This window comes from Homarus americanus, unplaced genomic scaffold, assembly GCF_018991925.1.
Source record: "Homarus americanus isolate GMGI-L3 unplaced genomic scaffold, GMGI_Hamer_2.0 scaffold24050, whole genome shotgun sequence".
Classification (NCBI taxonomy): domain Eukaryota; kingdom Metazoa; phylum Arthropoda; class Malacostraca; order Decapoda; family Nephropidae; genus Homarus; species Homarus americanus.
The window spans coordinates 290,001-308,974 of NW_024736661.1; the positions used below are offsets into that span (position 1 = coordinate 290,001).

An 18,974-nucleotide genomic window follows, 5' to 3' on the forward strand; every position below is an offset into this window, starting at 1 on the left:
TCCCCAAATATGTAACTGTATATTTTCAGCCTTCTGGCTGCCAAGCTCTTTCAATAAACCGTTAATTATTATTATTATTACACACACACACACACACACACACACACACACACACACATGTTTATCATCTGACCATAAAGCCGCTCTTCCACATTCTTGGACGGCAGATGATTATAAAAACACATTCAGGGGAGACGCTAGCACGAGACGCTAGCAGGCATCCCTGGGAGGCTACACTGTATTTCATCCCTTGTTTACAGTACTTATTACATCATCCTGAAATAGTACATGCATTTTTTCTCCGGCTCTTCAACTGTGTTAAGTTGTGTGTGTGTGTGTGTGTGTGTGTGTGTGTGTGTGTGTGTATGTATGTTTTGGGGGAAGGGTTGCGTGCAAGGATAGGAACGCGAGGAGTGTGTTTGCGTGTGCTTGTGGTATATCGTGACGAAAACTATTCAAAAAGGAGAATTTTTGTTTAGTTGGTTGCACGCTATAACATACCAATAATAATAATAATAATAATAATAATAATAATAATATTCTCAACAGTAATCTGAACCTTTATAGCAAATACCAGATGTCATCATCCCATATACACACACACACATACATACAGGGAGGGGGTGGGGGCACACACATACATACAGGGAGGGGTGGGGGCACACACATACATACAGGGAGGGGTGGGGGTACACACATACATACAGGGAGGGGGTGGGGGTACACACACACATACATACAGGGAGGGGGTACACACACACATACAGGGAGGGGGTGGGTGGGGGGTTTCCGAAATGCTTATCAACATTTAAGTTTTACCTCATCAGAGTACCTCGTCCTTCAACCTCCTCCTTGTTGACTGTATGAGCTTTAACCCTTCGAGGACGAGTTATAACCCATCGAAAACGAGCTATAACCCTTCGAGGACGAGCTATATCCCTTCAAGGAGGAGGAGGAGGAGGAGGAGGAGGGCACACGTCACAGGAGGAGGAGCGGCTGGCCCACCTGCTAGCCCTCCCTCCTGCAGCTTGTGTTTAAGAGAGTTGAAACTGGAATTGAAATTGTTGGTACTTGTCCTTGTTACTGGGGCTTGGTGGGACTGTCTGTATGTCTGTTTGTCTCCCTCTCTCCCCTTCCTTCCCTCTTTCTCCCTCTCTCTCCCTCTTTTCCTATCTGTCTTCTTTCCTTACCTGTCCTTGCCTCCCTCCGTCCGTTTTTCCCTTCTGTTTACGCCTCTCTCCCTCCTCCCCTTCTTCCTTCCCTCCCTGCCTACCTTCCTCACTCTCTCCTTACCTCTACTTCTCTCCTCTCCATCATGACTGAGAGTAATTAGAAAGTTAAAAAAAAGATCCACTTCACCTCACTCGAGTTTATGGCTGTTTTATCATAATCATAATAATAATAATAATAATAATAATAATAATAATAATAATAATAATAATAATAATAATAAAGAAGAGGAGGATGAGGAGGAGGAGAAGAAGAGGAAGAAGAGGAGGAGGAGGAGGAAGAAGATTCCCCCCCCCCCCTCACTACGGCCCAACTCTCTCTCTGTGGGGACATAAGTTTATCCCACACAACGGTAGGCTTATGTGGGCGGCTTATACAAGGAGCATACCATCACCAGCTGGGGCGGCGTTACAACAAATAGCGAGGGAGCCTGAGTCACGCCTTGGGGGACCTCAGTTTGTCTCTCGCTGCCAGGGGAGGGACGACCTGGACCGTGACACAGTAAGTAGCTTGTATCGTTCTTCATGAGGTCATTCTTCTAGAGGTCACGAGGTCACACTGTGGTCTAAGAGGAACTAAATACTGTCTGGGTGCTCATAATCCCGTCCATCATGATAGACAGACATACAAAGATACAACACAACCACTTGTGTAGGTGGGGTGGGCGTGATGAGGTGGGTAGTGGGCGTGATGAGGTGGGTAGGTAGTAGGCGTGATGGGATGGGTAGTGGGCGTTAAGGGATGGGCGTGTGAGAGTGATGGGGTGGGTGGGTAGGTGTGTGGGTGGGTAGTGGGCGTGATGGGGTGGGTAGGGGCGTGATGAGGTGGGGTAGTGGGGCGTGATGAGGTGGGTAGGTAGTAGGCGTGATGGGATGGGTAGTGGGCGTTAAGGGATGGGCGTGTGAGAGTGATGGGGTGGGTGGGTAGGTGTGTGGGTGGGTAGTGGGCGTGATGGGGTGTAATATAAGCCAGCAGCATCAAGAGGACACCCATGTGTCACTCACAAGAGAGGCTGGACTATCAGGGTGCAGACACAAACACACACTCGTCCAAACAGTGACTCAGTGGGCAGCAGGACACACACACACACACACACACACACACACACACACACACACACACACACACACACACACGCACACACACTCAACAAACGAGAGTGTGACGTCAACACTACACCACTGTGACAACAAGAGCCACATTATAACAACAACACACAACTCGTAACATGTGACAATAACATAAATTAAAAAATATATCGTTTAGAAGTCTCTCTCTCTCTCTCTCTCTCTCTCTTCAAATTAAATTATTATTCTTATTATTGTCATTATTAGAGGGAGTGAGGGGGAGGAAGAGGGAGGGAGGGAGGGAGTGAGGGAACATCATTTATCTACCAACTGGTTCATTCTCAGGATGGATTACGATAGTAAAGGCCAGGTGGTACTGTTAACAGGAGGGAGGGAGGGATGACAAGCAGGATCTGTCAACATAAAAAGAGGGATGTGAGGAGCGTGTTGATTGGCTGAGTCTGACACGGCTAGAGAGAGAGAGAGAGAGAGAGAGAGAGAGAGAGAGAGAGAGAGAGAGAGAGAGAGAGAGAGAGAGACCGTTCAAAACAAGTGTCGTGCCAACTTCTTAACCTCTGATATCACGCCTTAATATTTGCGTATGTAGAGAGTTGGCGACCCGGCTCTCACACCTTCCCTCACTACACCTTCACACCTCCCCCAGCCGTCACCGTCACGCCCCTCTCCAATCATCACGCCCCTCTCCAACCGTCACGCCCCCCTCCATCATGACCAATTACCCCTCCACCAATAAACACACCTGGTGATACTTTGACATGATTAAGGACCTCCAACAGGTGTACCATAAACAGGTAAAGTGTACAGGTAATCCTCCATATATTCATTAACCTTTCTATACTAACTAACTTACTTACAGATCCTTCAAGCACCTCCAGGCACCTTCAGGCACCTCCAGGCTCCTCCAGGAACCTTCAGGCACCTCCAGGCACCTCCAGGCACCTCCAGGAACCTTCAGGCATCTCCATGCACCTCCAGGCACCTCCAGGCATCCTCGCCCATTCAATCATCAAGGAAGACAAGCATGAACGTCACACGCTTCCATGATGAGCGCCAGTCGTGCTTTCTGTGCTTCGCTTGGCGTAGGATCCCAAGGGGTGACCAATAAATTAACCCTCTCACCCCCTCCCCTTCCTCTACTCCCTTCCTCTCCCCTTCTTCCACTCCCCCTCCGCTATCCTCTCCCACTCCTCCCCCACCATCCCCATCCTCCACCTTCCAACCCCCTCCTCAAGCGCCAATGAGGGACAAAACAGAATCTCAAGAACATGTAAGTAACACGATATAACTTCATTTCATTACGTAACTCTTATCATCTTCCTCTACACACACAGACAGACACTCAGAGGGACGTGTCTGCCATGTAGGTTGTTGTTATAGTCACTTGCAGAGAAACACGAGACCAATTTTACTTGTTTATGTAAAGGTTATTACTGTACTGTACTATCCAGAGTGGAGGAGGAGGTGGAGGTGGACCGCTGTACTACCCAGAGTGGAGGTGGACCGCTGTACTACCCAGAGTGGAGGTGGACCGCTCGTGGCTTGTCCTCACAGTAAGTGGTAAGAGCTCCCCGTAAGTCATGTAAACAGTATTGACAAAATTACTTTTATTATATACTGTGTGTCAACGCTTTACACACACACACACACACACACACACACACACACACACACACACACACACACACACACACACACACACACACACACACAAACACACACACACACACACACACACACAAACACACACAAACACACACACACACACACACACACACACACACACACACACACAAACACACACACACACACACACACACACACACACAAACACACACACACACACACACACACACAAACACACACACACACACACACACATCATATGCCAGGCGTGAGTAAAAGAGGCGTGCGGCGTTGGCCTTGGACTGTGAGAGGGAGGGAGGGCGAGGGTGAGGGGATGGGGGGTCGTATCTAGAAGTGAGGGAGGGAAGGGGGAGGGAGGGAGGGAGGGAGGGATGGAGGGGGGTAGGGGAGGAGGGAAGGCGTATCTAGGAGTGGGAGCAAAGGAAGAGCGGAGGCTAAGAGACGGAGGCAGGAGGGGAAGAGTTAGGAGTCAGAGTGAGAGAGAGATGGGTCCCTTCAAGACGGGTTAGGTGCACCAAAGAAGGGAGAAGGGGCAGGGAGGGAGAGAAGGGAGGTGATAGGAAGGATGTAGGAAAGGGAGGGGAAGATAGGAGGACAGGGAGGGAGGGAGGATAGGGAGGATAGGGAGGGAAGGAGGATGGGAGGACAGTGAGGAGGGAGGATAGGGACAGGGGAGGAGGAGGACAGGGGAGGGGGAGGATGGGACAGGAGGGAGGGAGGATAGGAGGACAGGGAGGAGGGAGGGAGGATAAGTGGACAGGGCAGGAGGGTAAAGGACATCAAAGCCTGGGGCCATCACTGTTGCTTAGCGACACTCACCCGGCCAGTGTGTGTGTGAACAGTTGACTTAACACAGTAGTAACGACCTACGATCACTGCTGCCCAACCACACAATGAGGCCATTACTGCCACCTTGTTCCGGGCACCTGTGTGTATGTGGGGGGGGGGTTAAATGCCCAGGTAGAGAGAGATTATCCCACACTTACACAAAAGAACTAAACCTCAACAGGGATTAAAAAACGCTAAGTCGGATATTTACACACACACACAGGGGGTGGGGGTGGGGAAACACAGTGAAAGTGTGAGGAAGTATTGCTCACACCATCACCACACCTTTCCCACAGCCGCCCACCTTGCCCACAGGACCTTCCCAGGGCATGGGTGTCCCTGAGGACAGGCCACCACCTTGACGTCTGGCCAGGATCTACAGGGGCTTAGGAAGGGGAGGAGAGAAGGAGGGAAAGATGGAAAGAGTGAGAGAGGGAGGGGAGAGAGAGAGAGTATTAAAATAAACCTTACCTATCTAACCCCTAACCTTTGCTTTTTGGGGGAGGAGGGGGTGCTTCTGGCTATCACCTCACCCCCTCCACCTCCCTCCCTCATCAACGCCAGGTAAACCATTCCGATAAGACGTAGTACACTTTCACGAATCCTGCTGGGGAGTGGGAAGGGGGGGGTATGGGAGGGGGGTATTGGGGGCGGGGGTAGGGGAGGGACACCTGGGGGGTATATCAGTACAGGTAGAGGCCCAACTGGTATACGGTGCTGGGTGGCTCAGGCTGCAGATGTAAGATTATCCTCCATCACCTGGATACACTCACAGCCTATGTGTGTAGCTGGTGGAGTGCACGTACACACACACACACACACACACACACACACACACACACACACACACACAGAGACAACCTTCCCAGACGCACACTCAACAACATCCGTCTCTCACTCTCACACTCACACACACACACACTACACTACCTTCCCACGACCACAGGCACACCAACACACACACACAGTCAGGAGCCCAGTGTCCAATCTATGCAACAGCTTCCAGGGTGAGAGTGGAGGAGGAGGAGGGAGGGGGCGTGTGTGTGCCTCAAATAGACAGCGACACAGATCATTCATTGTGTAACTGTGCGAGGCGGTGAGGGTGGGAGCCGGAGGTTGCTGAAGGAGGAGGTAGTCCCCCAACAGGAGGTATATGATAAGGCCATCACATCGGCTCTACCATAAGTTATATTATCTCTCAATGTTACTGATGTCTGCCTTCCGTGTTATCTATACCAGACCACGTAACAGTTATCTGGTGTTACTTCATGTTCCGTGTTATCTATACCAGACCACGTAACAGTTATCTGGTGTTACTTCATGTTCCGTGTTATCTATGCAGACCACGTAACAGGTGTTACTCATGTTTGTTATCTATACTAACAGTTATCTGGTGTTACTTCATGTTCCGTGTTATCTATACCAGACCACGTAACAGTTATCTGGTGTTACTTCATGTTCCGTGTTATCTATACCAGACCACGTAACAGTTATCTGGTGTTACTTCATGTTTCCGTGTTATCTATACCAGACCACGTAACAGTTATCTGGTGTTACTTCATGTTCCGTGTTATCTATACCAGACCACGTAACAGTTACCTGGTGTTACTTCATGTTCCGTGTTATCTATACCAGACCACGTAACAGTTACCTGGTGTTACTTCATGTTCCGTGTTATCTATACCAGACCACGTAATAGTTATCTGGTGTTACTTCATGTTCCGTGTTATCTATACCAGACCACGTAACAGTTATCTGGTGTTACTTCATGTTCCGTGTTATCTATACCAGACCACGTAACAGTTATCTGGTGTTACTTGATGTTCCGTGTGTTAATATCTCACACTTGTTTATGTGTTGTGGGAAAAGATCTGTACGAGTATGCTTTAGAGGGGTTGTTGTGCTTCACCTGCCTCCCACACCTCACCCGGACACCTGCCCCAAAAGACCTCCCTAAACCGTAATCAACAGGTAGACGACACAGGTAATTAACTCACCTGTGACTCAGAGTAATATAACATAAAGCGGTTGCTTCCTGTTGTTGTCTCGTCTTACCCCCTTGAGTACTATGACCTTACACACTGAGTACAATGTCAGAGTATTAAAGTTATCGTACTCAAGAGGTTTATATAAAATGGCTACCGATTTCTAGACACTAAAAAGGGTCTCTCTCTCTCTCTCTCTCTCTCTCTCTCTCTCTCTCTCTCTCTCTCTCTCTCTCTCTTAGGGGCAGCATGAGGCGAGGTATAGTAGTGGTGCCCTTAAGTCCATCCTAACATATGAGGGGTGACAGCTGGCCTCAGTCCTCTCTCAAAAGGCCCAATTGAACGTGATGGCCAGGGATAGAAGGGGGGGGGGGCATGGCCGGGGGTAGGAGTGGACACGGCCGGGGGCTGGGGAGGACATGGCCAGGGAGAGAGGGATAGGGGGATGGAAACATGGCCAGGAGTAGGGAAGGATATGGCAAGGAGTAGGGAAGGATATGGCCAAGGAGTGGGGAAGGATATGGCAGAGTGGAGGAAGGACATGGCCAAGGAGTAGGGGAAGGATATGGCCAAGGGTAGGGAAGGACATGGCCAAGGAGTGGGAGGAGGGACAGGCCATGGAGGAAGAGACACAACAGCCTCCAGTACTCGTGTGATCTCTGGCTTAATGGCTGTTAAAAGGTGTAGCTACAATACGAAGCCTTCATTACTGGTTCGATCCCCAGCTGAAATAGAAGGCTAGGGTCATCTCATCCCTGTACACTGACTCTTGTAGCTACACTGAGAAATAAATCGAGTACAGTGTCAGGTGAGGTGGATGGTGGAGTAATGTGTGGTGTTAAAAGGGGTGGAGTGGCCTGCTTGCTACCTGTTTAACACCAACGATCAGATCAACACCTGTCTGGCCTCCCTCAACACCTGTCTGGCCTCCCTCTCACCTGTTCCTGTCTGGCTCTCACCTGTCTGCCTCCTCCTCTGGCCTCCTCACCCTGTCTGGCCTCCTCATCACCTGTCTGGCCTCCCTCAACACCTGTCTGGCCTCTCTCATCACCTGTCTGGCCTCCCTCAATACCTGTCCCTACATAGCCACACCCCAACACCATGCCCCCACCCTACCACACCCTGCCCACACACTCCAACACCCACTAGAGGCCAGTTCACACAAGCCTCAAGTGAATCAGTGTTGGTCCCGGTCTAACATCAATGGTAGTCGATTCAGTGTTATGTTACGTGCTTTAATAACTATACCGAGGTTGTGTTAAGAGATAGTGTAGTGGGTGGGTGTGTGTGTGTGTGTGTGTGTGTGTGTGTGTGTGTGTGTGTGTGTGTGTGTGTGTGGTGTGGTGAAGCAAAGAAGAATAACAACAATAACAAAAACAAGAAGAGGAAGACGAAGAGGAGGAGGAAGAACAGAAACATTACTAGGTCGAGCAGTTGCTGCACAAAGTACTGTGGAGGCAACACACACACACACACACACACACACACACACACACACACACACACACACACACACACACACACACACACACAGCTAGCCGGGCCCTGGTATGCACGGACACACAAACACCTCCTTCATGTGCTATCACCCCCCCACCTCCCCCCCATAACCCCACCACAAACTAAACTTTACTGATTAAAAACTTATCTAATTTAATGTGTATTTAGAGTTAGAGCGACAGAGGTTATAATTATAAGATCAGTTTTAGGAAGGGGGAGGAGGGGGCGGAGCGGAAAGAGCGGGGGGTGGTAAGGCAGGGGGAGGGAAGGGCGGGAGGGTAATATAGAGTCCTTTGCCAATCACACACACACACTGGTGAAGGATCTCCCTGACGCCCCACGACCACTGAAAGGAACCCTTCACTCACTCCTACAGGAAGACGTTGCAACGCCCTCACCATCAGCGGGCGGCGCCGTCTTATGCATATTTCATCCTCCGCCCGCGTCCGTTTGTTGGTCAGTCAGTCACAGGGTTTGTTTCTCGAGAGTCTTCCTTGTCTACACACACACACACACACACACACACACACACACACTGCCCTGTCTAGTATTAAGAGTTGATGTGGTGTGTGTGTGTGTGTTTGGTGTGTGTGTGTGTGTGTGTGTGTGTGTGTGTGTGAGTGTGTGTGTGTGAGTGTGTCCGTGTGTGTGTGTGTGTGTGTAACGCACCCTACACTACAGGTACTGGGAGAGGCTGTAGGTGTAGGATGGTTCGCTCTGCACCCTTCACCTTATTTGTCTATCTCAGGTTAATGATGCGTACCTGGACCACTGGACTGACTAGTACTCCCTCCCTGTTGCCCTCCCTCTACCTGTTTCCCTCCCTACATTCCTCCCTGAACATGTTACCCTCCCTCCCTCTACCTGTTTCCCTCCCTCTCTCTACCTCCCTCTCTCTACCTCCCTCCCTCCCTCCCTCTACGTGTTACCCTCCCTCCCTCCCTCCGTCTGATACCCTGGGTGACATCAGAAGCCTTGGGTGACTTCATATCCCGTGTGACGTCAGAAGCCTGGGTTGACGTCATATCCCGTGTGACGTCAGACCTACATCCTAGTGAATGTAGGCGAAATTCACACAACAGTGACTTACCTAACCTTAATTTATATCTTTAGGCTATTGAAGAGAGAAAGACGGCGGTCACACACACACACACACACACACACACACACACACACACACACACACACACACACACACACACACACACACACACTGTTAGGGCCTTAATGTTGTTAGTGGCGCAATGCTCTACAATGTGGCAGTGATGCCCAGAACATAATGACAGTCTTGTTGGTCTTATACATTACCTTCCCTCCCTCCATCACGTTCCCTCCCTCCCCACATCCTCCCTCCCATCACGTTCCCTCCCTCCATCCACGTTCCCTCCCTCCCACATCCCTCCCTCCCCATCCCTCCCTCCATCACGTTCCCTCCCTCCCCATCCCTCCCTCCCATCACGTTCCCTCCCTCCCATCACGTTCCTCCCTCCCCATCCCTCCTCCCCACATCCCTCCCTCCATCACGTTCCTCCCTCCCCACATCCCTCCCTCCCATCACCCTCCCTCCCATCACGTTCCCTCCCTCCCACATCCCTCCCTCCCCACATCCCTCCCCTCCCATCACGTTCCCTCCCTCCCTCCTCCCATCCCTTCACACGCGTAGCATGGTAGGACAGGGTAAGGACCATGGCAGAGTAGGGTAGAGTAAGGGCATGGCAGCAGACACAAGCCAGACCACCACACCACCATACAGCCACACTATCACCACCATACACCCACACTATCACCACCAGGTGTTGCTCCACTACCCTCAACACCGTCCTTACCTGATAACACCTCATGAGATGTAGTAGAGTGTTATACATACATATACAGAGACAAGCTATTACAACCACCAGCATCACACACACACACACACACACACACACACACACACACACACACACACACACACACACACACACACACACACACACACACACACACACACACCAAAAACACAAATCAACACAACGTGAATTAAACACAAACACACAGCTAGGGGAGAAAGAGAGGGGGAGGGGAGAGAGGAAGGGGGGGAGGGAGAGAGGAGGGGGAGGGAGAGAGGGAGGGGGGAAAGACACCTGAGTACAACAGGTGAGTATCTGATGACACTCCCCATGTTTACAAACACCTCCCACCTCCACCAATAACAACCTCCTACACTCCGGTAATCTGATTCTGATTGGTGGAGACGCTACACACACAAGCGGAATATTACCTTCATAATCCTTGTGACCACAAACAGTCACGGCCACCACAGACAGCCACAAACCCCGACAGGTACTCCCGATAGGTACTCCCGACAGGTACCCAGGGGATGAAATTCTACTCCAGCAACACGAGGGGATCCCGAGGTGAGGCAGCCGGACCACCCAAGTCGATCACCACCCTCACCTACACCCACACCCTCACCTACACCCACACCTACACCTTCACCCACACCCACACCTACACCTACACCCACACCCACACCTACACCTTCACCCACACCCCTCCACCCTCCCCCAGAGCTGGTACGCGATGAGTCAGGAGCCATGACCCAGGGGCAGGTAAGGCTGTGGACGCCTCTGTAATTAACATGACACTGATTTCTGAGCAAATATTCGACAGTATCGCGTCACTTTAACTCCCTTGACATGACCCCTGACCTGTAGGACATGACCCTTGACCTACAAGACATGACCCCTGACCTGTAGGACATGACCCTTGACCTACAAGACATGACCCCTGACCTGTAGGACATGACCCCTGACCTACAAGACATGACCCCTGATCTACAAGACATGACCCCTGATCTACAAGACATGACCCCTGATCTACAAGACATGACCCCTGACCTGTAGGACATGAGCCAGTAGAGGACTTCACTACCAGGGACTTGATGGCTTCCTCAGGTCTCTCCCTCACGTTTGGTAATGAGACCAGGTGATATATATGTCTGTCTCTCCTTCCCTTTGTAAATTAAACACGACCAACCTAACCTAACCAAACCTGACCTGTTCACTAAAGCGGCCGGTTGTCATAGATGAGGAGGTAAGGTAAGGATATATTACACACCAGGTTAGAGAAAGGTATATTGTTTCCTGTGATGTACAGTATGTTGAGGGCACAGCAGGTGGTACAGCACGTCTTAATTACAGGTGTACAGTATACTAATTGTGTCTGGATAATGAGGCGACAGGTGCGATAATCAACAAGGTGTGACGGCGGGCAGGTGACGACCCATCAACAATATGTAATGGTGTAGGAACCTCTTGTCTGACTCCCTCTCCTGCAGGTGACCTCACGTGGCTTATAAAGACCCATACAGTGCTCCTTCACACACACACACACACACACACACACACACACACAACAATGAAACTGGAAGTGTGGTAGTGTGGAAGGTGTGAAAGGCTACCATTACCCTGACCACACCCTCATCGCTTCCCACCCTCCCTCCCACACCTCCCTCCCTCCCACACCTCCCTCCCCCACAGACAATAGCCACCATCCTTACCTGTAAAGGGGTTGGCCTGCTGCCCCCCCTTCGGGTGGTCCTCCGTCCCTCCCTTCGTTCACCATGCCTACTACCATCATCTACCATCTACCACCATCTACCATCATTATCTACCACTACCATCATCTACTACCATCATCTACCACTACCATCATCTACCACTACATCATCTACCACTACTACCATCATCTACCACTACCATCATTATCTACACACCATCATCTACCACTATCTATCACCATCTACCACTACCATCATCTACCACTACATCATTATCTACCACTACCATCATCTACCACTACCATCATTATCTACCACTACCATCATCTACCACTACCATCATTATCTACCACTACCATCATCTACCACTACCATCATTATCTACCACTACCATCATCTACCACTACCATCATCTACCACTACCATCATTATCTACCACTACCATCCTCTACCCACTACCATCATTATCTACCACCACCATCATCTACCACTACCATCATCTACCACTACCATCATCTATCACTACCATCATCTACCACTACCATCATCTACCACTATCTATCACCATCTACCATCGTTATCTACTACCACCATCATCTACCACAATCTATCACCATCTACCATCATTATCTACCACTACCATCATCACCGTTTGGTGTCACTTTAATCTTGAGTTAAGTCATCGTACTCAAGGGGTTAAGTCATCGTACTCAAGGGGTTAAGTCATCGTACTCAAGGGGTTAAGTCATAAAGCCATCCTCCACCAGCTGATGACACAACAACACCGCCCACCTCTGACGTCACTACAAGAGTTCAATCTTTTTGGGGGAGGAACAAGAGAGTACGACCCATACATACGTACATACATACATACATACATACATACATACATACATACATACATACATACATACATACATACATACATACATACATACATAAAATACCTGACATTACCATCATGAACAATTACTACATTTCTTAATTATCTTGATATAACACACAGGTAATTATTACACACACCGTCACAGCCTCTAGGACGATAAGGACAGGACCCGGAGATAACAGTTTAGGTCCAGGTCACACAAATTCCTTCCTTATCACCACTCGACACCATGTCCCTCCCTCCCTCCCTCCCTCCCTCCCTCCCCTTCTCTCCCTCTCCTTCTCTCCCTTCTTCTCTCACCTGTATTTTCCCTTAAAAATTGACCAATCAGGGAGAACTCATACTTGCTAACAGCCAATAAGATGAAAACCACATCAAACTCAACCAATCACGTACAACTCGATTCTTAACACCAGCTAATCACGCACGAGACACGAAGTAATGTATATGCTAATGAAGAAACGTGTTTAAACATCAACCAATAGAATAAAGGCTTCTATCCACCCTAACCAATAGTGTTTCGGTCCTCGTAAACATCAGCCAATAGTATTCCATCCCTCGTAAACAACAACCAATAGTGTTTCAATATTCGTAAACAACAACCAATAGTATGTCATCCCTTAATAAACATTGACCAATCAGATTAAAGAACAAACCCTCTTCAAGGTATAAATACCCTGAGACTCACTAAACACCACTACATCACATCAGACACCACACAGAGAGGATCAAACCCCCCTTAAAGCCACAACAATAAGAATTCAACTCTTACAAAAATCACATCGTCTATACTTTCATCAAGGCATCTATGAATAAATGTTTATCAGCGCCAGGCTAATATTCTGAACCTGTGCTAATATGGTGTTTCTTTTTATATTTAACGCGTGACTTTTTTAGATGGATTATGTTGAATACTCGGTTAAATATGAGGTTAATGGTGTTAAATCATGTTTATACTGCCTAGAGTCATCCCCCAATCCCTTACACATGTTAATACGAGTCCTTCAATGCCTAGCCAAGATGTGGGTCGGTCTTAGTACCTTTCGTAATCTTTAAGCATGACAGACAGACGCCACTGATTGCTCAATTTTGGCGTGTCATCAATCAATCAATCAATCAAGATGTCACAGTCCTATCACAATCAATCAAGGTATTATAATCATGTCTTTAGGGTTGGCGTCTACAGCCCTCTATTCTAAATGTACATAATTATAAGATGTCTTTATTTAATTCCCACAGATGGCGTTTGTATCTCTCAGAGGACCATAGCTTTTAATGTCATTCATCCCATCACAGCCTCTACCTTCCCTGGCCCTCCTACCATTAGTTTTACCCATTAATACCTCTCCCATTATCCACCATACCAACTCTACCTTTCCCTGTCCACAATTTTACTCATTAATATCTCTACCATTATCCCTTCACCCTAATCTCTACCGTCCCTTGGCCCTCCTACCCTAAAACCTACCTGGCCCACCGTACCTTCCTTTCCATCATCCATCCATCATACCCCCTGGCCTTCCTATCTACCCCCCCCCCCTACCCATTAATACCTCTACCATTATCCTCTCATCTCTTATTACCTGGCCAAAATACCTGTCCTTAAATGGGATCTGAATATATTGTCAACTTACATAATATACAAATAAATAAATAAATAATGATGAGAATAACAGATAATTGACAATACCACCACCATGCTCCAGGTATAGGGCAGGTAAACAATTAACAGTTATCTACCTTTACAAATAGAGGTCCAGGTATATTTTAACACCATTGGGCTCCTTTACTCTTGTGTTAAGTCTCTCTCTCTCTCTCTCTCTCTCCGTGTGTGTGTGTGGGTCTTTAGCTCCATTCATATATTATCACTATAACAATATCCACAACACCACACAACACCACACACATAGCACCACATCAACATAACCCCGACAATACCACCACACCACAACACGTCACAAACCCCCACCACACCACAATACGTCACAAACCTCCACCACACCACAACACGTCACAACCCCCACCACATCACACCACGTCACAACCCCACCACATCACACCACGTCACAACCCCACCACATCACACCACGTCACAACCCCCACCACACCACAACACGTCACAACCCCCACCACATCACAACACATCACAACCCCCACCACACCACAACACCTCAACCCCACCACATCACACCAAGTCACAACCCCCACCACACCACAACACGTCACAACCCCCACCACACCACAGCACCTCACAACCCCCACCACACCTACCCCCACCACACCACACCACACAACCCCACCACACCACAACACCTCCCCAACCCCCCCACCACACCACAACACCTCACCCCCACCACAACCCCCTACCACACCCACAACACCTCACAACCCCCCACCACACAACACCTCCCCACCCCCACCACACCCCCCACCACACACATCACAACCCCCACCACAACACATACAACTCCCAGGTGAAAAACTCATTAGCTGACCTGAAGGAGAGTACAGGTAGGATGATAGCGTCAAGGGCCCCGCCACTCGCTATCACCATCCTTGATAACCCAGACCCTCTCAACCACTGATGACAGACATACACTCACAGCTCCTTGTTAGTCTGTCATGTAGATAGATAGACTGATAGATGTATAGACAGACAAACATGCAGTTAGACGGACAGACAGACAGACAGACAGACAGACAGATTAATGGCTACCCCTCATATTCAAGGATGGCCAGCACTAGGGCCACTTGGGCGTGAGTTTGTTTAAGGTCTAGTTAGTAGAAGCTGTCGCCAACATAACAACCACACCCTAAATTAACGATCTGTATGACCCAATATCAAGCAATAATCCAAGTAAACCGGACAACTCACCAACTGCACTGGCCAAGCATTACCCTTAGAATACCATCCACAAATTAACATCCCAGTCTCCCAATTACTGCTGGGTAGACAGAGGCAAATGGCATAAACAAACTTGCCCCAATAATTTCACTCAACTCGGGGATAGAACCTTGGATCTCTTACTTGCAAAACGAGTATACTGACCACTACACCACGCCATAGACCATATAAATAAAATCAATCATACCAAACATAACACCAAGATAATTATTAAAACTATGATCACACCTAAACCACGGTTATCTCGAGGTGTTATCATATATTCATAATATATCACAATAGTTAAAAAAAATATATAACGAAGCAATACTTATATACCTTCGTTATCTCTCTCGCTACCTATCTACCTACCTACCTATCTACCTACCTACCTATCAACCTATCTCTCACAAACATCGAGTTGTTTTTTTCCTCAACTCTCAACTCCGTCACAAAAATATTCAGGAAATACTAACACAGACAAACTAATTTTATCTCCTCTTTAAGTGGTATGAGGAGGCAACGAGATGTTTTATACCAGCCATGGGTAATGAAATATGACTAGGGGTTGTAATTGAGGGGTTGTAAATTTTATGGTTGTAAATTTTTGGGGGGTTGTAAATTTCTAAGGTTGTTTAATTTTGGGGAGTTATAATTATATGGTGTTGTAATTATGGGGGTGTAATTTTTTAAGGTTGTAAATTTTAGGTTGTAATTATGGGGGCTGTAATTTGGGGGAGTTAAAATTTAAGGATGTAATTTTAGGGTGTTGTAATAACCTAGAACAATACAATCATACCAGGACAAGAACCATGACAAAACTATACGAAAATAAACACTAATAAACAAACAGTAAACAACAATAAACACTAATAAACAACAATAAACAACAATAAACAAAAATAAACAACAATAAACAACAATAAACAACAATAAACAACAATAAACAAGAACTGACGGATTTCACTTAACCCAATACTCCAGACCTGAGGCAGTCGTCATTCTCTCCCAACACACCTTATTATTTTCTAATTTTTACTGCAATTAACACCTGTCACTCATTATAACACCTGCCAGACTATAACCCCTTTCATAGAGAACATATTGGTATAGGTTTGAGTTAATATATGTGTTGTGGTGTGTGTAATTCAGTCGAAATATGAGGAAGTGGGTGTGACGTGATTACCTTGAGCGGTGATTTAACTAGGTCCTTCTTCGCCACTAATTCAGCTTAGTTTTGGTGATTGGTGGTTCGTTATTAACCCGTCAATCACCTGTCCACACCACAAGACACACACACCACTAACTAAACTTAACACACACATAAGTTACCATACCACCAGGCCGGGCCATTCTCTAAGGTGCCGGGCATAACCACCACTCTCCTACCGCAATATTAATACGCCCGGAAAACTATATTCACATTCCTCGCATTAATACAATAATTTTTGATGTGTAATTATATATCCTGAGTTTCATATGCCGAAGACTAGTTTTAAAAGTGCGAGGGAATAACGTCATAAAACTATAATTAATCTGCATCGTGCCTCCGCCAACGATGTTAAATTTAAAGTCACTTCAACATGTCACAAGTACTCATATGAATAAATCCTGCAAGTGTTCTGATATTAAATACTAAAGAGAAGTCAATACATGTATAAATAAGCATAAATGAAGGAATAATCCGAGACTAGATCCAAAACACAGCTTAAAGTGGATAAAAACAATACCATGTGGCGCGTGACGTCAGACCCCAAATATTTGTAAACAAACTCACGTGGGAGGCCAATAGCACATGATATATTAGAGACGGGAAAATAACTGATGCAGTTATATGTTTATTGTAATACCAGGAACTCATTTTATATAGTTTAATAAAGCAGTGAGTATTTTGACCTCATATAGTTACAAGTACTGTATATCATGTACTGTCAGTTTGTGTTATGAGATTTCAAAAGTAATAATGGGCACGGTACGGCATGACTTATTGACCCTAACTTAATATTCCAGCTCTGTAACTTCCAGTTATAGCCGCTTCAAACAATATAGGCTGTGGATATTTGTCCGGTTGTCGGTTAGATTTTTTTGTTTTTAGTATAAAAAACCTAACCTAACACTTAATGCTGTGCTCTGCAGTACTTGTTTATAAATCAGTTACTCTCTTGATTGTGAACAATTATTTCCCGTTCTTTATAGTAAATATAATATTTTGTTTGTTACAGATGTTACAACAAAATGACCAAATAGAGCTAGGAACAAGAGCTGCCGCCCTCACTGTACTACCACCATAGCATTATCATCACCACTGGCACCACCACCACCCATAGCAAGGTAAATTAAAGGGGCAACTCTCACACCCTATAGAGAAAATCTTTGTGCCTGTCAAACTGTGGACAAGTTGTTGTAACTCCTGTTAGTTATCTCTATCTAACTGCTTATGTATGTTTGTGTGTGTCTTTATGTGCCTATCATTATACTGTATCTATCAATTTATCTATCCTTATCTATCAGGATCTGTGTCTCAATACCTATGTCAGTCAATCTATCTATCTGTTTTATCACTAATCTGGCACGCTTGGGACCAGACCAGTGCTGGACCTATTGAAATATCTGAACCACTGAAGCTTAGGTTAAATACAAAAGGAAAAAAAGTGTAAATTGTACTGATACAATTTACATCAGCATATTTTGTAGTAAATTTTAGGCAAATAAAGTTATCAACAATGGAGAATAATATTTTTTTTAGACAGGCATTTTTATTTGCATATCTGAAAGTATAAAACAGTATTGAGCATTAAGAGTCAACAAGTACCTGTACATCATACCTCTGGAAGATGAGTATCACAGCCTTGGCATTTTGATCACATTTCAGTAAGGTGTAAAAAAATATGAACTGAGAATCCTAGTAAGGTGACTCAGCCAGCTTGTGTTGTACGGTATGTCATGGAATGTAAAATAAAGCTCTTATGTTACAGGAAGAGGAACAGATATTATGGAATCGAATTGTATGTAGATTGGAATATAAAATAAATTGACGGTAATATATTTTTCTTCGCTACTACAAACAGTCACCTGAGAGGGGAACACCGTAGACAAACTGTGCCTTATAATTTACCACAAACAACAAACTTCAGCAGTACCTCCTGATGTCACCGCCACACAATACAGTACTGTACTAACCAAAGCCATAGAGAGATGTACAGTCACCCTCAAAAGTACTGTCGCTTCTCCCCTGAACCACAAACACCAAGATTCACACTTATAAATCCAAAGTATTTAAGGACAAATTAATGTATCAGTCTACTGCTTCAGGTTCACGAGTCTGGATCTCGGTGTTCGTGGAGAAGAAGGAAAAGTGATAAGACTTTTGTGGGTGACTGAACTTATT

General features: G+C 46.7%; 1 protein-coding gene across 2 annotated transcripts in view; it reads right to left on the reverse strand.

Moving 5' to 3' along the window:
- Positions 1-16,920, reverse strand: part of LOC121872352 — a 94,673-nt gene extending 77,753 nt beyond the window's left edge. For both annotated transcript variants that reach the window (XM_042375069.1, XM_042375065.1), the window contains exon 1: positions 16,773-16,920. The gene's annotated coding sequence lies outside the window, so the exon portion shown is untranslated. The remainder of the gene's footprint in view (positions 1-16,772) is intronic.
- Positions 16,921-18,974: the final 2,054 nt, after the last annotated feature.